Genomic DNA, 22312 nt, shown 5'->3' on the forward strand with positions numbered 1-22312 from the left:
TATAACGTCTCCTTGTGGCTGCCCCCATACAGTATAACGTCTCCTTGTGGCTGCCCCCATACAGTATAACGTCTCCTTGTGGCTGCCCCCATACAGTATAACGTCTCCTTGTGGCTGCCCCCCATACAGTGTAACGTCTCCTTGTGGCTGCCCCCATACAGTATAACGTCTCCTTGTTGCTGCCCCCATACAGTATAACGTCTCCTTGTGGCTGCCCCCATACAGTATAACGTCTCCTTGTGGCTGCCCCCATACAGTGTAACGTCTCCTTGTGGCTGCCCCCATACAGTATAATGTCTCCTTGTGGCTGCCCCCATACAGTATAACGTCTCCTTGTAGCCCGCCCCCATACAGTATAACGTCTCCTTGTGGCTGCCCCCATACAGTATAACGTCTCCTTGTGGCTGCCCCCATACAGTGTAACGTCTCCTTGTGGCTGCCCCCATACAGTATAATGTCTCCTTGTGGCTGCCCCCATACAGTATAACGTCTCCTTGTGGCTGCCCCCATACAGTATAATGTCTCCTTGTGGCTGCCCCCATACAGTATAATGTCTCCTTGTGGCTGCCCCCATACAGTATAATGTCTCCTTGTGGCTGCCCCCATACAGTATAACGTCTCCTTGTGGCTGCCCCCATACAGTATAATGTCTCCTTGTGGCTGCCCCCATACAGTATAACGTCTCCTTGTGGCTGCCCCCATACAGTATAACGTCTCCTTGTGGCTGCCCCCGTACAGTATAACGTCTCCTTGTGGCTGCCCCCCATACAGTATAACGTCTCCTTGTGGCTGCCCCCCATACAGTATAACGTCTCCTTGTGGCTGCCCCCATACAGTATAACGTCTCTTTGTGGCCCCCATACAGTATAATGTCTCTTTGTGGCTGTCCCCATACAGTATAACGTCTCCTTGTGGCTGTCCCCATACAGTATAACGTCTCCTTGTGGCTGTCCCCATACAGTATAATGTCTCCTTGTAGCTGCCCCCATACAGTATAACGTCTCCTTGTGGCTGCCCCCATACAGTATAACGTCTCCTTGTGGCTGCCCCCATACAGTATAACGTCTCCTTGTGGCTGTCCCCATACAGTATAACGTCTCCTTGTGGCTGTCCCCATACAGTATAATGTCTCCTTGTAGCTGCCCCCATACAGTATAACGTCTCCTTGTGGCTGCCCCCATACAGTATAATGTCTCCTTGTGGCTGCCCCATACAGTATAACGTCTCCTTGTAGCTGCCCCCCATACAGTATAACGTCTCCTTGTAGCTGCCCCCCATACAGTATAACGTCTCCTTGTAGCTGCCCCCATACAGTATAACGTCTCCTTGTGGCTGCCCCCATACAGTATAACGTCTCCTTGGAATGTTATAGTTCTGTTTTTGGGCTTTTTGGTTGGTCAGTGGTCAGAAAATACATGTGTGTATATTTTATTGTTAAAATTAGTATCGGTAATTGGTATCGGTGAGTACTTAAATAAAAGTATCGGTACTCGTACTCAGTCTTAAAAAAATGGTATCGGGACATCCCTACTAATTAGTTAAATGGATATGCCATTATTGTATCCACAGCCCACATGCTTCTGCCAATAGTTACCATAGGCGGAGGCATCCCGGTCTCACTGGCCTAAATTTTGGAGTGAGACGTCACTCCGGAGCTATCACTACATGCGAATTTAGCATACTGTTACAGTTTTGTTTGAATTTAAAACAACAATGTTTCATTGGTTAGATGCAGTTATTCCTGTAGTAATGTTGTATACAATTACAACCCTTGCGCCGAGCTTCACATCTGACAACCCATTTCTGCCTTTGAGTCCATGGCCGAGCTAACAATCTTATCATGGAATGTCACGGGATTAGGTACACCACAAAAAAGATCTATGGTGCTGGCCTCTATTAGGAATTCTGGAAATCCTGTGTCTTCAGGAGACACATCTAACTACTACCACCTCTAAAGTTTTACAGAAACCCTGGGTCCAGTGGGCCGCACATTCTCATCACACCTTTTCTTCACGAGGGGTGTCACTATTAATTCACAAATAACTACGCTGGGAGGTAAAAGACTTGGCCGTTGATTCAGAAGGCAGATATGTCTTTGTCCACTCTCTAATTGACAATGTACAATATACATTATTAGGTATCTATAACCCCCCTCCTGGATCTATGCAAATATTACATTTAGCAGCTACCTTTGCAGCCACTTACCCACATTCTAGAGTAATCTGCATGGGCGGTTTAAATATGATGATGGATCCCTTGTTAGACTGCTTTATGGATACAATAGACCCAATCAGCCCCTCACAACTCAACAGATTATTGACTGAGATCAGGTGGTTTGACTTTTGGAGGACCAAACATCCCAGAGATAGTGTGTACTCCTGCTATAGCGGTGGGCATAACTCCCTAACCCGAATAAACAACGTACTAGGCAATGAGTTAGCATTATTAAATCTCCGCTCCATATCATACTTACCTAGGGGGATATCAGGTTATTCACCAATGCAGGCACTCTAATACGGGATACTCCCTTTTCTGAAAAGTTTCAAGATTTGCTTCTTAACTTCTAAGGCTACTTTCACACTGGCAATTTGAATTCTGTTTGTGAAATCCGTTTCAGGGATCTCACAAACGGTTCAAAACTGATCAGTTGAGCCCCAATGCATTCTGAATGGATAAGGATCCGTTCAGAATGCATCAGTTTGGCTCCGTTCCGCCTCCATTCCAGATGCGGACACCAAAACGCTGCTTGCAGCGTTTTGGTGTCCGCCTGACGATGCGGAGCCAAACGGATCCGTCCTGACTTACAATGTAAGTCAATGGGGACGGATCCGTTTTCACTGACACAATATTTTGCAATTGAAAACGGATCCGTCCCCCATTGACTTTCAATGTAAGTCAAGACGGATCCATTTTGACTTAGACTTTTTTTTAAAAAGAATAATGTAAACGGATCCATTCTGAACAGATACAAGCGTTTGCATTATAGGTGCAGATACGTCTGTGCAGATATCAGACGGATCCCCACCTAACACAGGTGTGAAAGTAGCCTAAGCCTTCTAACGTCCCCAAAAAAATAAAAGGGCATTCACAAAATGATCCAAACATGAAGTAGACATATGGGGAATGTAAAGTAATAACTATTTTTAAAGGTATTACTATCTATTATAAAAGTAGAGAAATTGAAATGTGCTAATTTTTTTAAAATTTTTTGGTAAATTTTGTATTTTTTTTATAAATAAAAATGTCATTTTTTGACTCAATTTTACTACTGTCAGTGAAGTACAATATGTGACGAGAAAACAATCTCAGAATGGCCTGGATAAGTAAAAGAGTTTTAAAGTTATTACCACATAAAGTGACACATGTAAGATTTGCTAAAAATGGCCTGGTCCTTAAGGTGAAAAATGGCTTGGTCCTTTAAGGTGTTAATGACTCGGACATACTGCAGTTGGGACACGGCCATCTATTGGTTCTAACAACTTAATATGAGCCCTCTGTGGCTGGCACTGCCATGCTGTAATTTGTCATGAGGTGGCTATGATCCAAGTGCGTACCCTTACTTTTAATGGTTGTTTAATTTTTTTTGTAGCAGTAATGCTGGGTGATATTAATGATCAAGGCTATTTGCAAAGCTGCCTTATTTTTTTATTTGTGATGTGCAAATGAAGACTTCTTCACAGAGACTTCTGCTACCAACCCCTCATCAAATGTAATTAGCTTATCCCTAAACACGCTCCATGGTATTTTCCTGAGATTAAGAAACTGCTATTGGGAATCTTTTTCATAATCTCCTAATATTCCCTGATGAGACTGAAGTGGGATTTGTAGGTATTGTTCAGGTTATGGGGTGGTTAGCACCCTCTCATCCAGTCCTGGTGTCAGTTCAGGGAATGGTGAATGGTCTAAAAAGTCCCTTCACAGTTTTCCTCTTTCTACACTTCATTAACTGGAATTTTATAGTTAATGTTTTCCCAGATATATTTATGGAAAAATGCATCATCTGACAATCACATGGCTTGAACTTCACAAGTTTGTTACTGCAGACTATTGTTCTCCAGAGACTGGCACGCTGAACAGGGAAAGCTCTGTGAAGACTTGGAAAATGCAGGGACTATTGGGAGATTTTAACAATGAAGCCTGCAGAATAGTAAGTACACATCTGGAGTATAGAGTACTCCAGACCTGGTGGTATCTGCAAACGTTTATTATGTATCGTTGTGTATTTTCATGTATAGGCTGTTTATTCCAGCAGAGGCGGGAATGGTTGGCAGGAACAGGGTTAACCACACTGTTTCTCCCCTCTTGGTAGTAATGGGCTGGTCCTACTTCTAGAAAGGGGAGTTCCAATACAGAGAGTGAAGGGAGAAGAAGCACATGCCTGAGCTCCTACTTCTAGGAACCCTATCCAATTCTCATATGAGACCATCACTCGAGAGAGACCATAAGAATACAGAACACTGCTTTCAGAAAGCATCAGGGTGCCAAGACAGCAGAGTGACCAGAAAAATTACAGAATTACAGACACTGCTGCAGATGAGAGAAACGGCTCAAACACCCATGACCAAGAACAACCACCAGGCCAGACTAACATAAAGCCTTTATCACAGTGGACACCTATATTCACAAGTGCCTGTAAGTGCCATTAAATTTCCATACAACCAACGACCATACCTCCTCATCTGGTGCCAGACACTGCACTTTGTACTTAATATTGCTGGATGAGCTACAAGTTACATTTGCACTAAGTAAAGGGAGGCTTATATGTTTACTTCTGGTCTGATCCTTCAAACCATTATCATACTGTACAGATACCCAAATAGCAACGGCCTGAGGGAGTACACTGTGACACAACACTTCCTCAGTGCCACTATCACTCCCATCCTCTGGACCAGCTCCTCCGGGGCTTGCTGCAAGTATAATACAGAATGTAACTCAGGATTGGTACAGTATAAGTAACGTATGTACGTAGTGGCTCCACCAGCAGACTACTGAGTGCAGCTCAGGAATATCATACAGGATGTAAATCAGGATCAGTATAAGTAATGTAATATATTTATATAGTGACCCCACCAGCAGAATAGTGAGAGCTGTTCTGGAGTATAATACAGGCTGTAACTCAGGATCAGTACAGGAAGTAATGTAATGCATGTACACAGTGATTCCGCAAGCAGAATAGTGAGTGCAGCTCTGGAGTATAATACAGGATGTAACTCAGGATTAGTATAGGATCAAATTAATGTACAGTGACGTATGTACACAGTGAATCCACCAGCAGCATAGTGAATGAGTCTTTGGAATATAATAAAAGCTATATCTCAGGATCAGTACAAGAATTAAAGGGGTTGTCCGGGTTCAGAGCTGAACCCGGACATCCGTCCATTTTCACCCCGGGAGCCCCCCTGACATGAGCATCAGAGCAGTTCATGCTCCGATGCTCTCCTTTGCACTGCGCTAAATTGTGCAGGGCAAAGGCATTTTTTGGAGATCCGGTGACGTACCGGGGCTCTCCATGGGGCTGCCAGGAATCCCGGTGACGTCACCGGCACTGATGGGCGGGATTTAGCTCTCCCCTAGCCGGTAAAACGGCTAGGGCAGAGCTAAAGCCCGCCCCTCAGAGCCGGTGACGTCACCAAACACACTGCCGGGCGGAAGTTACCGCCCGGCAGTGTGTTATTAAAAACAAAAGAGCCCGTGCCCTGCGCGATTTAGCATCGGAGCATGAGATGCTAGCCTCAGGGGGGCTGTCTGGGTGAAAATAAGGGTATGTCCGGGTTCAGCTCTGAACCCGGACAACCCCTTTAATGTATGGTATGTACACAGTCACCATCATAGTCTATTTGAACATTAATGTAATCTGTAAAGTGGTGTTCAATGGACATGGACTTTAAAAATAGCAGTAGTTACAGACAGCAATTTTTTCAATTTTTCTTATTATTTCTGGCTTGGGAGGTCTTGTTCTGTTGTGATCAGCAGACAACATTTACACCCTATAACTTCATTGCAGCTAATGACCTAATTCAGCATCTGTAATATCCTGCACTCATTAATATCTCACCACATCACTACTATATAATGAACATTATTACTTATGGGATTTTTAACATTTCCTCAAAGCTCAACAGCTGCAAATAAAAAGCCAGCTCTTATTAGATCATGACTTTATAGCGCTGACTCTTAGGGACAGGCGCTACAGATGCTGCAGGACCACCGCTGCCAATAGTGCAGTGACCCAGTAGATCACTGCTAAAAAGTTGATTTACTGTGAAAAGGACTAACATCTACCATTAAAAGTTAACGTATTTTCACGACTGTGTTATGTAATTCCAAGAGCTGATACAGGAACACAGCTTAGTTATTGTGCTGTATTCAGAAGGAGGAAGGCTGGATCTGCCCCCTCTGAGCTGTGTAGTCTGATTGCATCAGCCAGAGAATCTTGTCTAGGCAGCCAAAGTGTGCATGTGCCTGTGCAGTGTGAGGCTTATGAGGCTTACTACAAGAGGTTCTCCATCGCTACATGCCGAGGACAACTGCCAGACCACTGAGAGAAAGAAGCAAAGACTCTATAGGCTGTTTAGGACCACAAGTGACTGTGCGTGATAGCAAAGGTAATGCTCATTTATGGCTTTGGACTTTGCTGCTTGAGTAAAGTGTTAATTGTGATGGATTTTAAGACAGATTAGTTCCCCTTTGGAGAACCCTACTGTCGGAACTGTAGTGCATATTGTAAATGTGCACCCCTTTGATCAACTTCGGAAGCTGTCTGGATACAATAGAGAGACTATACAGCCTGTTCTCCCATATACAGCCCTGGAAAGATTGTGTGTGTGTATTTGGAGAGAATGATCTTATCCCCACAAGTGGTATTTGCCAAGGATACCTCAGTAAAGCTTGTTACTTTACACTAGTCTCCTCCTTGCCTTGCACCAGACACCTGCACAGCAGCCACCATTGCAATTCCTGCACCATGTAGGAGCCCTGCCTTGCACCCATATACCTAACATAAGGGGCACTCCACCTAACACCAGGCAGGAGCCCCAATACCAGGTTGTGCCCAGAGGAAGAAAGAGTGCACCTTCCATTCACTGCTCCTTGTCCCAGGGAGCATTAGATTGAGGACAGCCACCATGAACCACTACTACTCCAATCAGTGCCACAGCTATCACTCCCTTACTCCTCCTGGCACTTTCCCCTGCGGGCTGCCTGCTGCAGTAGCACCCTTATGTGGTGTAAATATAACAAGTAATAATTTGTAGCAAAGTGTATTAGTACCTCTTTGATACCTTCACTTGCTTGAGGCTCAGTATAAATCCTACTTCCCACTTCAGTGTTCAGTCAGTGATTTCCATCAGTGATTGTTATCCAAAACCAGGAATGAAGCCTACACAGAGAAAGGTATAATAGAAAGATTTGCGCCTGTTCTGTGCTTTTGACCCGTACCCGATTTTGGCTTACAATTACTGATGGAAATCACCAGCAAAACACTGACGCGTGAATGTGGCCTAAGTTGTCAAGTGGTTTTCTCAGGTCTGTGGAATTTATCTATAAACACGGAAAAGAGACTTAGGCTCTGATGACTCATTTACAGGATCTGTGATGGATCTGATACATCAGTTATGATCAGTAACCCCCCAATTTTTTCCAACTTAACACAAAAGTATAATAAACATAATAGGTCCATGGTCTGGCCTCACGTATTCATTTCTTCTTGTTTTACTATGTCATTGCCTCATGATATCAGACCTATGAAATGTGCTGTTTTATATTAATTTATTGTCAGGTTGTCACTGGAAGGTCTTCGGCTCAGCTCTAAATATGAGTGCCTGGATTAATCAGTGTTAAACCACCCTAAGTATTTTCACTTTGATTGGTCATCCAAACGATTTGCGGACATGCAGCCAAATACAACAAGGCCAATAATGTGGCAGGCGGTGGTCTATTTTTATACTGCTCCAAACTTCAATAGTTCATACGAATACACCATGCCAAAAAAAGCTTTGTGTTCAGGCTCGGAGCAGGGGGCCATGTACACATCACTGCCAAGGCTCCTCTGCTGCACCAAAGTACATATGGAGGGACACTACACAACAGCAGACATGAACAAGGAGGAACGCTGCACAAAGGAGCCTTAGAGAAGCCAGGGCCTGATAGAAGGTCAACTGGAAAGGGCCCAAAGGGAAGACAATTTCAAGAATAGATGAACAAAAGAGCTATGACTTATTTTTGAATACTAAGGAAGTTAACAAAATGTTAAGGGGGTTCATTGAGATAAAATTCAATCATTAATATAATGTATCATTCAGCTACTATGAGCCATGCATATATGGGGAAGTCAGGTGAGACAGCAGTCGAGCTTCCAGCTGGCAAGTATCACATGTGTATGGCAAGCCTTACGTTTGGGAGGTTTCCAGACCCATGTCCTCCTAGATGTCACTTACCAGGATCACTCGAGGTAATGTTACTTCAACGTTATAAAAATAAAGCAGCTTCAAAAGAGCCAACAATTTTTTCTACAATAGACCCTCATAGTGTTCCTGGTATCTAGAGCTTTTTTCATTAGAGGCTCAACTGGTCTCAGTGGTAAAGGACATGGTAATCTAGCTGATCCTGAACTCATCCAGTCTAGAAGCTAGAATTTTCATACAGCAGGCTGTGCAGATAGTGAAATCTAAGGATTGGCACATTCAGACTCACACAATCAGACTGCTATCAGTCAAGATAGACTGACACATGGCCAGGACAGTTCCCTTGTGTTTGAAGACTTTTAGGTCCAACATGATCCAGCATAACATGTGCATACCCCTTTTCTACCTATGACTAATATGTTTTACTTTAATTCCTCACCAGTTTCCACATTCACTTGCTGTCAGTGAATGAGCACACTGAAGATTCTGAGGTTAAAAACCCCAGCTGATCAGGGCCGGTTCTAGGTGAAATGGGGCCTTGGGGCGAAAAACAATAAGGCCCCCCCCCACATGACACTTGCTGACTTTAACGTCTCCCCCCCATCACTACAGAAATACAGCGCCCCATACCTCTTACATCCAGTGATGTCTCCTTTGATGTAGATGTTCTCTGTCCTCATCTTCTCCTTTCAGACCTTCAGACAAGACCACCATTTTGTCGCCATTTTCCGTCTCTGCAGTTTGACAAAAAAATAAAAAAATCTTAGCTTACTTTTCCATCATCCTCCCATCTTCTGGACAAATCATCCTACTACCCCCAATACTGTGCCACTGTGCTCCCCAATACTATACTGCAGAAACAGATAATACTAGTACCACACAGAGCCCCCCATATAAAATACCCCTTCTTTGTGGCATCAGTAGAAGCCCCCATAGTGCCCAATAATAATGTGCCAGTAGTGCCTATCTTCCACCCACCATGTGCCAGTAACAAGTGCCTCTCTTCCCCCCCATGTGCCAGTAACAAGTGCCTCTCCACGCCCCCATGTGCCAGTAACAAGTGCCTCTCCATGCCCCCCATATGCCAGTAACAAGTTCCAACCCCCCCATATGCCAGTAACAAGTGCCAACCACCCCTTGTGCCAGTAACAAGTGCCAACCCCCCCATGTGCCAGTATCAAGTGCCACCCTCCATGTGCCAGTATCAAGTGCCAACCCCCCCATGTGCCAGTATCAAGTGCCAAACCCCTCCATGTGCCAGTAACAAGTGCCAACCCCCCCATGTGCCAGTATCAAGTGCCAACCCCCCATGTGCCAGTATCAAGTGCCAAACCCCCCCATGTGCCAGTATCAAGTGCCAAACCCCCCATGTGCCAGTATCAAGTGCCAACCCCCCCATGTGCAAGTATCAAGTGCCAACCCCCCATGTGCCATTATCAAGTGCCAACCCCCATGTGCCAGTATCAAGTGCCAAACCCCATGTGCCAGTTTCAAGTGCCAAACCCTCCCCCATGTGCCAGTATCAAGTGCCAAACCCTCCCCCATGTGCCAGTATCAAGTGCCAACCCCCCCAGGTGCCAGTAGTGCCTAACTTCCACCCACCATGTGCCAGTAACAAGTACCTCTCTCCCCCCCCATGTGCCAGTAACAAGTGCCTCTCCATGCCCCCATGTGCCAGTAACAAGTGCCTCTCCATGCCCCCCATATGCCAGTAACAAGTGCCAAACCCCCCCATATGCCAGTAACAAGTGCCAACCCCCCCTTGTGCCAGTAACAAGTGCCAACCCCCCATGTGCCAGTATCAAGTGCCAAACCCTCCTCCATGTGCCAGTATCAAGTGCCACCCTCCATGTGCCAGTATCAAGTGCCAACCCCCCCATGTGCCAGTATCAAGTGCCAAACCCCCCCATGTGCCAGTATCAAGTGCCAACCCCTCCATGTGCCAGTATCAAGTGCCAACCCCCCCATGTGCCAGTATCAAGTGCCAAACCCCCCCATGTGCCAGTATCAAGTGCCAACCCCCCATGTGCAAGTATCAAGTGCCAACCCCCCATGTGCCATTATCAAGTGCCAACCCCCCATGTGCCAGTATCAAGTGCCAAACCCCATGTGCCAGTATCAAGTGCCAAACCCTCCCCCATGTGCCAGTATCAAGTGCCAACCCCCCCCCCCCCAGGTGCCAGTAGTGCCTAACTTCCACCCACCATGTGCCAGTAACAAGTGCCTCTCTCCCCCCCATGTGCCAGTAACAAGTGCCTCTCCATGCCCCCATGTGCCAGTAACAAGTGCCTCTCCATGCCCCCCATATGCCAGTAACAAGTGCCAAACCCCCCCATATGCCAGTATCAAGTGCCAACCCCCCCTTGTGCCAGTAACAAGTGCCAACCCCCCATGTGCCAGTATCAAGTGCCAAACCCTCCCCCATGTGCCAGTATCAAGTGCCACCCTCCATGTGCCAGTATCAAGTGCCAACCCCCCCATGTGCCAGTATCAAGTGCCAAACCCCCCCATGTGCCAGTATCAAGTGCCAACCCCTCCATGTGCCAGTATCAAGTGCCAACCCCCCTATGTGCCAGTATCAAGTGCCAAACCCCCCCATGTGCCAGTATCAAGTGCCAACCCCCCATGTGCAAGTATCAAGTGCCAACCCCCCATGTGCCATTATCAAGTGCCAACCACCCATGTGCCAGTATCAAGTGCCAAACCCCATGTGCCAGTATCAAGTGCCAAACCCTCCCCCATGTGCCAGTATCAAGTGCCAACCCCCCCATGTGCCAGTATTAAGTGCCAACCCCCCCCCCCAGGTGCCAGTATCAAGTGCCAAACCCCCCCACCCACACCCCATGTGCCAGTATCAAGGGCCTCCCGCTCCCCCCATGTGGCAGTAACAGATAGTCTGTTATTTAAAAATAAAATAAACACTTATGCTTACCTCCATCACACAGCGATGCGATGCAGGCCTCTTCCGGCCTGTGTCCCACGCTATACGGCTCAGGTGGCACGATGACGTCATCGAGCCGCCTGCATCAGCCTCTGTTAGGCTGCCGGCACAAGGCCCGCAGCTTATCAGAGGAACAGGGAAGGGAGACGCGTCTCCCTCCCCTGCCCCACAGCACAGCAATCTGTATCGCTGTCCTGAGGATGGCGATACAGATGACTATGGAGGTGAGCGCTTCCACAATGGAAGCGTTCATCTCCCTGTGACCTGCCGGTGTCGGGTGGTGGGCTTGGGGGCCCCTAAGGACTCGGGGGCCTGGGGGCAATTGCCCCCCTTGCCTATATGGAAGCGCCGGCCCTGCAGCTGATAACACACACATGATTGGCCAAACCAAGAATTTATGTGTATGTTGGAGTCAGGAGAGATGGTTGATCTTTTGGCCGACAGCTATCGACAACTTTAATACAGAAAATACCAAAAATGGCTTCATATAATCAGTCTGAACTCTTTCTGCCCACAAACCATTATTACGATAACTTAGATGAACAGGCTATACGGTTAATAAACACAAATCTCTGATATCTTATTCTGATTAGAGAAAAGGCCACTATTTGTGGGAATAGGCAGCAGCACACAACAAAAGGGACATGTCCCACTCAGGACATCAGAATCTAGATGTACCCCTATATGTATTCGCATGGTGCTGCTCACAGAAGCCCAGGATTCAGCTCAACAAAATAGAAGTAATTTCATGAACATTCAATAGAGATACTATATAATATCAGCGTCTGCAACACCCAACCACAATAATAATGACAACCTATAGTCACATCTCAAAAAGAAGACTTTCAGCCTGTAATACACCAACACGCCGTGCACATGTTCATACCAAAGAAAGGCAGTCTAACCCTGAGGAGCAGTGCCCCCTCCTGTAACACAGGTGTAATGCATACCCTTACCGAATCACTTGTAAATGCATACAAATGATAGAAAAACAAGACATCTATACATTTCACTGATTCTCCAGTCATTTCCGAGAAAAACATTTAAACTAACAATCCAAGAAGCAGAGCACTGAGTGGGGATGAAAACCAGTGCATTAGAAAATGTTGGCATGAATAAAAACTGAAGGACTGTAGCCTGTCCTCCACAGTAGAGAAGTCACAAGCCCCACCCATGAGGGGCCCAATGCCTGGCACATACCAGTCATGTTTAATGTCTGCACCCAATGTGCAGAATGTAAGCAGCACTATAGTAATAGACGTATTAATAAAGCAACTGATTCAGGCCATCACACCTATCATCCTAGGTCCAGAGGTCCCTTATTTGCTAACACTGCCTATGAAGCTGCCTATAGTGAGAGGAAGGTTTACACTACTAATAAGGATAGTGGACAGAACAAATTAAAAGTCTAAAAGTAGCTATAAAAGTTTCCTCCTTAGTAGGTGTACAATTGCTACAATAAACTACATGCCTTTGCTGACTACATAATACTACTATACTACTGCTATAATACTACTTTGTGGCTACATAATACAACTCTCATAGACACCAACTGGATACATTTAGAAAAGTCAGATGACAAGAAGGAAATTTTATGTACAGTACATTGGCTTTTGAGTCTAGGATAAACCAATGGTGTAAATTACTCATTTAAAATGAGGATTTGTGATTTTGCGTTTACAGGATGATGTGACCAGAATAGCTTGAAGCTCCTAAGCCATAACCCATCGACATACATTGTTTCTCCTAGTTGTATATTAGCATTGATCCTGCACATGTTTCAATGATGTGTTGCAATTTTTATAAACTTTTCTCTATCCAGGTACTGTGAAATAGGGAAAAGTGGGCGTTTATGACAAGGTTCACACATAGTGACAGCATCACATTTATTTGTGTTTTTTCTTCCTTTTGCAAAAACTGGTACAAAATTCAAAAAGAAAAAACAGTAAATAATTTTCCTTTTAAGATCTGAACCCAACTGGAAGCCACATCCACTGTGTGTGGAAGCAGCCCACGTCACTCTGTCACCACCCAAAATGTTTGCAATTTGCAATGGCATCCATCTATATTACATACTGTACAGAAAAAATTATATCCTTTATTAACATAGTGAGGCAGAGTCAGAAACATGATCATTACTGTATAATTGACATACATCCACCTATTTACAGTGTAGGTTCAGTTATATAGTTTATAACCAGTGTGCATACATTGCATTAATTATCCTGTACTGATCCTGAGTTACATCCTGTATTATACTCCAGAGCTGTACTCACTATTCTGCTGGTGGAGTCACTGTGTACATACACTACTTATCCTGTACTGATACCGAGTTACCGTACATCCTGTATTATACTCCAGAGCTGCACTCATTATTCCGCTAGTGAAGTCACTGTGTACATACATTATTTATTCTGTACTGATCCTGAGTTATATCCTGTATTATACTCCAGAGCTGCACTCACTATTCTTCTGGATGTGAATGGAAACAGTAAGCAAGCTTGTGGACAGACACACCTACCCCTACAGATAAAGAAAAGCAGTCTGTGTTTCCCTGAAATTGTTGTGCAGGGCTCTCACAGAAACCGAACAAGTAAAGAATTCTATAATTCAGTTTTTAATTAAGCCTGCAGAATTGTGACTGTAGCTTTGGAATTTATTGTAGGCCATCAGTGAGGATCAGTAGATGATCATTAATGATTGCCAACATTCTTCAGATTAATTCTATATGTAAAATTTTAAGGGAGTTTTTCACCATGAAATTCCTTTATTTACAGGGCCAGGGTCCGGCATAATCATCTCGCCTGCCCTGCCAATCAAGAAGAAGAGGGAGCGACTGGCAAAGGAAGCAGGAAGACTAGGTTGCACAGAGATGCTTGGACCTGCCCTCAGTGCACTTAACTGCTCATTTGCATATGGATTAAAAGTATATATTTTTTTCTCCAGAATGAAGCAAAGGATTGCTAAGTGAAAGGTATCATTATATACAGCTCAGTTAGCCATACAAAGCATTGTGCCTGTGAATTTAACTGTGAATTTACTAGCGGACAGGCCCTTTAAGGCTACGGCTACACTGCAACTTTGTAGCGTTACTGATTGATTTTAACCATCCAGCCACAGTTAAAATCACCAAGGAGCGCTACAAAATTGTGCAGTGTAGTATAGGCCTAAGGCCTCTCGGTTTCCCTTTTCTGAAATTACATGACCACCATTAGGAGTCGCAGCCTAAGGCTAGGTCTACACGACGACATTTGTCGCACGACATTTAGTTGCGCCAATATCGCGCGAAAAATTTTATAATGGCAGTCTATGGTGTCGCACTGCAACATGCGAGATGGATTTTTCTGCGACTGTCGCGTCGCAGTCGCAGCATGTCGCATGTTGCAGTGCGACACCATAGACTACCATTATAAAAATTGACACGCGACATTGGTGCAACTAAATGTCGCGCGACAAATGTTGCAGTGTAGTTGTGCCCTATCTGTAGCGCGATAAATGTTGTCGTGTAGACCTAGCCTTAGTCGTACTACAGGTGAATAAACTTTGTGCAGTAATAACAGGATGACTCTCACCTGCATGGCTGCTGTTTAGACTTTCTTATAGCAATCTAATAGTTTTACACAGTTTTGAACTTACCACAACTCCAGGAGGCAGGAGCTGGAACACGGCAGAGCCATCAGCAGCCGAGGAGCTCAAGTAATAAGTCATGGCTGGATCACCTGTAGTCAAACAAACCCCATGAGAACCAGTCACAGATGCACAGAAAACCAGACATGCAATCCAGAAAGAACAGACACAAAGAAAGTTCATCAGTCATAAACACTGTGCCCCCCACATTCATCCCCCGCTGACTTACACAGACCTAGGATGGAGCCCGCTATGGAAGATATCTCAGTCAGGGAGACAGTGACACTCGATTCCCACATCGACTCAACAGCAGAGAGGAAATGCTATTAGACCTGAAGAGGTTTCCTTCCTTCCTCAGTGTCTGACTCGCCTTCTCTCTCCTAAAAAACAGAGGGGATGAGGCGCAGAGAAAACATACTTCCAGTATCCAAGAAATAGCCAACATGATGGGGGCTGTGGTTCACCAAACCAATTCATGGGAATTTTCTGGGCCTGTAAAAATGTTACAAATATTTTCATACACAAAAGAACCAATGGCGTTTATAAATCTGTGGATACGGCTGGAGATATTAGAGATGAAGTTATGTTCCTGTCCCCTAATTGCACAGAAAGATATTACAATCATCCTCTCTCAGCAGAGTAAAATGACGGATACTATCAAACAATACTTGAATTTGTGTCGGTCAAGAGGGGGAATTTTTAGGATATGAGTGACAGCTACTCCATCATCGTAAAAAGGAAATGTTTGTGCTGCAATATTCAAAGAAGTGGCGGACTGGCCATAGACTCTATAGGGAAATTTCCCAGTGGGCCGATGCACTCAACATTAATTAATGCTCGGAGCATCAGGTACTTACAGTATGTTCTTGGCTTGTAGCCACAGGTCCCCTTCCTGAATTTTACTGTATTGCAGTCGCTGGTAGTATTTTGTGCTGCACTGTGATATTTGATTCTGCTGGGGCGGTGGTTTGTGCTGCACTGTGATATTTGATTCTGCTGGGGCGGTGGTTTGTGCTGCACTGTGATATTTGATTCTGCTGGGGAGGTGTTTTGTGCTGCACTGTGATATTTGATTCTGCTGGGGCGGTGGTTTGTGCTGCACTGTGATATTTGATTCTGCTGGGGCGGTGGTTTGTGCTGCACTGTGATATTTGATTCTGCTGGGGAGGTGTTTTGTGCTGCACTGTGATATTTGATTCTGCTGGGGCAGTATTTTGTGCTGCACTGTGATATTTGATTCTGCTGGGGTGGTGGTTTGTGCTGCACTGTGATATTTGATTCTGCTGGGGCAGTATTTTGTGCTGCACTGTGATATTTGATTCTGCTGGGGAGGTGTTTTGTGCTGCACTGTGATATTTGATTCTGCTGGGGTGGTGTTTTGTGCTGCACTGTAATATTTGATTTTGCTGGGGTGGTGTTTTGTGCTGCACTGTAATATTTGATTTTGCTGGGGTGGTGTTTTGTGCTGCACTGTGATATTTGATTCTGCTGGGGCGGTGTTTTGTGCTGCACTGTGATATTTGATTCTGCTGGGGCGGTGTTTTGTACTGCACTGTGATATTTGATTCTGCTGGGGTGGTGTTTTGTGCTGCACTGTGATATTTGATTCTGCTGGGGTGGTGTTTTGTGCTGCACTGTGATATTTGATTCTGCTGGGGTGGTGTTTTGTGCTGCACTGTGATATTTGATTCTGCTGGGGTGGTGTTTTGTGCTGCACTGTAATATTTGATTCTGCTGGGGCGGTGTTTTGTGCTGCACTGTGATATTTGATTCTGCTGGGGCGGTGTTTTGTGCTGCACTGTGATATTTGATTCTGCTGGGGTGGTGTTTTGTGCTGCACTGTAATATTTGATTCTGCTGGGGCGGTGTTTTGTGCTGCACTGTGATATTTGATTCTGCTGGGGTGGTGTTTTGTGCTGCACTGTGATATTTGATTCTGCTGGGGTGGTGTTTCGTGCTGCACTGTGATATTTGAGTCTGCTGGGGTGGTGTTTCGTGCTGCACTGTGATATTTGATTCTGCTGGGGCAGTGTTTTGTGCTGCAATGTGATAATTGGTTCTGCTGGAGAGATTTTTTTTGCTACACTGTGAAATTTGGTTCTGCTAAGGGTGGTATTTTGTGCTGCACTGTGATAGTTGGTTCTGCTGGGACAGTATTTTGTGCTGCACTGTGATATTTGGTCCTGCTGGGTTGGTATTTTGTGCTGCACTGTGATATTTGGTTCTGGTGGGACAGTATTTTGTGCTGCACAACAGTATTGCTGGCCCCCCTACTTCTGTTGTCCCTGCCTACTTGTGCTGTCCCAGCCTAATTGTATTTCCCCACCCCCTTTCAATTTGGACCCACCTACACGTGGCCATTTTTTTCCCTTTTTGTCGCTTTAAGTTCCCAATTCATCCCTGATCAAAGACACATTGCTATAAATATTAATGTTAAAGGGATTATCTATAAGGAGAAAAACATGGCTGATTTCTTCCAAAAAGAGCAGTGCACCTGTGTCCATGAGTTGCAATATCACAAACAAGCTGTGGACAGGTGTGGTGCTGTTTCTGGAAAGAAAACAGCCATGTTTTTCTAATCCTGGACAACCCCTTTAATAAATAATTCTCTTGTTTTTACATGCAGTTTCTCCCCTCATTGAGGTCAATGTAAAAACACATTGAGGCGCATTTAGATAGACCGCCATTTTCACAGCGGTCTTTGTTTACCACCGACACTGAAGAAAGTTTAGGCGGCACTACACCCCTATAGATCGCTGGTGAGTAATTTCAAACAAGGTCCTCTGTGTATGCCGGGTATATACTATGCAAGATGACGGTGGTGCCTGCTCGAGCAAGTCCCAGTGTAATCGAATCCTAGCACAAAGAAGTGTGCTGCCAGAGGATTAGCCTAATTTATCACGAGGCGTGCATCTGATCATAAATTTTCTAATCCTCTGGCAGCCATGCACCTGGCAGAAAACCTACCCCAGCTCCAGGCTGGCATACTTTTTCACAAGCATATATGCCTGTTTTTTCACCAGTTTTTTCACCAGCATCTACGCCTGTTTCACAGCCCTCGACTCGTGCAACTTCATTTTGTCGCACTGCCTTTCAAAAAAGGGACTTTTACATCAAAAGGTGGCATAAAATTATTTGTAAATAATCCCCATTGGGGCCTAAAAGCCTTCAGTGTTAAGACAGTTCATCAATATCATATCGGTGGAGGGCTGACTCCTGGCACCCCCGCCGATCAGCTGTTTGATGGGGCCACAGTGCTCATGCAAGTGCTGCGTCCTGCACACGTCTACTGTGTGCTGTAAGTACAACTGTTTGTTCCATTCAAGTGAAAGAGAACTGAAACTGTAATTATGCTGCACCAGCTCTACGAACCAGACAGTGTGCAGAAAACATGGAAGAGGCCAGCGGAGGTCTAAATGTGGTGTGAACACACCCTTAATGCAGTTTGTAAAAATCTACATGATGCACAAACTATTCACATGTATGGACCAGTCTTACCAATTTCTGCACCAAATATTCCGCATGCGAACATGGCCTTATAAATGAGTAGACTTTGCGCAGCTAGGATGGAATGCTCAGTGCTCAGTGTTAGTGGCCGTTGTGTTCTTTTTCTCATTCAATAAGTGGACATTGTATAAAGAGGCTGAGTCCAGATAAAAGCCAGGCCAGCGGCTGATGTGGAGGGGCAAAGGCAACTGGTGCTCTTGTGTATACACAGGGTTACCTGCCGGGTTGATTGCTTTTCACTGTATATTTTCTCATCATTGCTTATTTAAACAAGGAAACTGTCTTGTAGATTTATGGTGTAATTGAGATTGGAGCCTTCTGTCCATTCATAAATGACTGCAGACCAGTACTGCCACCAAGAAACCCAGTGCTGGACTGGTAACCCTGGAGTGTTAAAGGGGTTCTCCGGGAATTAAGAAAATGGAAATACCTAAATCTTACTTTATTATAAATATATTCCCAAATACCTTTCATTAGTTATAATGGCTCGTTTTGTCTGGGGAGCAATCATTAGGAAAAATAAAATGGCTGCCATCCTATTAGTACACACAAAACCTGTCCTAATCACACAGCAGGACAAGTTACTTCACAACACTGAGCTAAAGAGCTGCCTCATCCTCCTCTCTGCTCTGTTTGTCAGGAATTATGATAATGAACACAGTTTAATATGATCTATGTCTGATGAATGTCTGTGGGAATGGAGTTCATGAGGAGACGTAAACACAGAGAGGAGGGACAGGACAGACCATGATGATGTGGGGCTGTGGTTGTGACGGCTGTGTCATGGTCTGGTATTGTGGACCATGACACTTTTGTCGTGCATGCTTGTTGCTGGTGGCAACATGTTGTTTTTGCATGTTTTGACACTTCCCCTTTAAGTTGTGTGTCCCTTCCCATCCTGGTGTGCACAGGGTTAAGGTGTATTTGCTAGGTGTGGTGGGTGTGACCTCAGGCCTCCTTATATGTTGGGGTGGTGGAACCTGAGGTCAGTTTTATTTTGCTTGTCAGTCTGTGTAGGAGCTCTGCTCCCTGGCTGTATGTTTTAGTCTGTGTGAGCCACCCTTATTTGTTATATTCTTTCCCTTGCTCTGTCTGTGTGTCCCCTCCAGCGTGTTTCTGTTTTCCCTATCCCACCTGGTGTATGTTGTTATGGTGTGGGCCTTGTTTGGAGGTTATTGTGTTGTGGTGTGTTTCCTCCGAAAGGGGGTTGCTTTCCCGGAGGGGTTTAAGCAAACATCTAGACAGTGCGTTTCCGGTTCATCTCATCGGTGGCCAGGGCTGCCATCAGAAATTTAAGGGCCCCTTACACAGCTCAAGGTCTGCCCCCCCCCCCGTAGGCGAAAGCTAATTTTGCCGCCCCCTTGACTCAGCCCATTGACCACACCCTTTAACCCGCCCCTTTTTGTCGGCCACCTATTTAATGATTGTTTCATGCAACATTTTACTTTTTATTTTTTAAGTTTTATATATTCTAGATATTCTTGGTGGTCATCTGTGCCTCAAAACATTACATGGCCCCCTACACTACATTACATTATTGACAACTGTAAGTTTTTACCTTGACTGGTGGTGGCCTAGGTGTGTTTATCAGCAGGTCTGCTCCAGTCACTGTTATGGGGGGATCTGTGGATGACACTGTTATGGGGGATCTGTGGATGACACTGTTATGGGAGATCTGTGGATGACACACTGTTATGGGGAATATGTGGATGACACACTGTTATGGGGGATCTGTGGATGACACTGTTATGGGGGATCTGTGGATGACACACTGTTATGGGGGATCTGTAGATGACACACTGTTATGGGGGATCTGTGGATGACACACTGTTATGGGGGATCTGTCGATGACACTGTTATGGGGGATTTGTCGATGACACACTGTTTTGGGGGATCTGTCGATGACACACTGTTATGGGGGATCTGTGGATGACACACTGTTATGGGGGATCTGTGGATGGCACTGTTATGGAGGGGGATCTGTGGATGGCACTGTTATGGAGGGGGATCTGTGGATGGCACTGTTATGGAGGGGGATCTGTGGATGTAGCATCTTATGCTATATGTGTCATCCACAGATCCACTCCATGACAATGTCATCCACAGATCCCCCTCCATAACAGTGTTCTGTGGATGACACTATTATGGGGGGATCTGTGGATGACACTATTATGGGGGGGATCTGTGGATGACACTTATGGGGGATCTGTGGATGACACTTATGGAGGGGATCTGTGAATGCCACTGTTATGGAGGGGATCTGTGGATGGCACTGTAATGGGGGATCTGTGGATGGCACTGTTACGGAGGGGGATCTGTGTATGACACATACTGTATATAGCATCTTATGCTATGTGTCATCCACAGATCCCCCTCCATAACAGTGTCATCCACAGATCCCCCCATAAGTGTCATCCACAGATCCCCCTCCCCATAACAGTGCACAGATCCTCCCCATAAGTGTCATCCACAGACCCCACCCCATAACAGTGTCATCCACGGATCCCCCTCCCTATAACAGTGCCATCATCCATAGATCCCCCTCCCCGCCGCTCACAGTAGTATACATTTATAAACTGTAATCGGTATCCTGCAGGCTGCAGACAGTAACTTTAACTTTAAATCAGCGCTCATCTCTTTACTACCTTACATTCAGCTCCCTCCAGTAACAGGCAGTGCGGGCGGCAGCGCTCACTCACTGATGTCACACGCCGCCTAGTGGGAGGAGCAGGCGCGTGGCGTCAGTGAGTGAGCGCCGCCCGCACTGCCTGCTGTTACCAGAGCTGAGTCAGTGTAAGATAGTAAAGAGATAAGCGCTGATTTTAAAGTTAACACACTGACAGAAAAAAAAATATATGGCTCGGGACCGGCCTGGCACCTTACTGGGGTATCGGCTTTACTCCCCTGATGGCGGCCCTGTCGGCGGCAGGTAAGTTTTGGTAACCTAGGTTGTCTGTTGCCTTTTGTTACTTACCTGTCGTTCGGCTGTGAACCCTGTCTTGTTGATGGCCAGCTGCTGGGCTTCTGGAGACACCATGCATCCGTTGTGTAGGATGAATGGGTGGTCTCTGCCCTGTCTTCAGGCTTAGGGCATAGCAGGGATACCTAGGGTTCTAGGTTGGTGAGCATGAGCCCCCTTACCTTCTGAGGCGGCTCATGCATTAAGAGTTTTGGGAGATCTTCAGGGTTGCGTTAGGAGGTGACCTGCTCCCTGTTCTCTGCTATCCGGCATAGCAGCGACTCACTCCCCGCCATGACACTGGTATTGGAGACTGCATGCAAGTGCTGCTGCTCCACATCCTCACCCTCGTCTCTGTACTTCATGTCTCCTCATGAGCTCCATTCATACAGAGATTCAGCTGAAGATCTTATCAGCTGTATTCAGGATCATAATCCCTAACAAGCAGAGCAGACGAGGAGGATGAGGCAGCTCTTTACCCCCGTGTCCTGAAGTAACTTCTCCTTCATATGTGATTAGGACAGGTTTTGTGTGTACTAATAGGACGGCTGCTATTTTATTTCACCTAATGATTGCTCAAGAGACTAAACAAGCCATTATAACTAGTGAAAGGTATTTAGGAATATGTTTATAATAAAGTAATATATAAGTATTTTTATTTTCTTAATTCCCAGAGAACCCCTTTAAGAAGCCTCCAGATACTGGATACCTGTATACAGAATGGTCAATGGCTGTATGGTGCAGGAATAAATGAGCCCAAAGAATCACCAACCTCCCTCCAAGGTCCTGGTGCAGGTTAAATGGGTCCTAAATGTATGAATAGGTGAAATGTCAGAAGTATATCACCAGTAGCCCCAGCAATGTGGCATGACTAAG

At 45.4% G+C, this 22312-nt stretch overlaps 1 long non-coding RNA gene across 2 annotated transcripts in view; it reads right to left on the minus strand.

Annotated features, from left to right (window-relative positions):
* Positions 1-15266, minus strand: part of LOC121000962 — a 51689-nt gene extending 36423 nt beyond the window's left edge. The window contains exons 1-2 of one of the 2 annotated variants that reach the window (XR_005778943.1): positions 15206-15266; positions 14980-15062 (exon numbers count right to left, since the gene is read on the minus strand). This is a non-coding gene — a long non-coding RNA (uncharacterized LOC121000962). Of the gene's footprint in view, positions 1-14979; positions 15063-15199 lie in introns of both variants that reach the window. The other variant, XR_005778939.1, reaches the window with a different exon arrangement.
* Between the last annotated feature and the right edge of the window lie 7046 nt (positions 15267-22312).

Source organism: Bufo bufo, chromosome 1, assembly GCF_905171765.1.
Source record: "Bufo bufo chromosome 1, aBufBuf1.1, whole genome shotgun sequence".
Taxonomy (NCBI): Eukaryota; Metazoa; Chordata; class Amphibia; order Anura; family Bufonidae; genus Bufo; species Bufo bufo.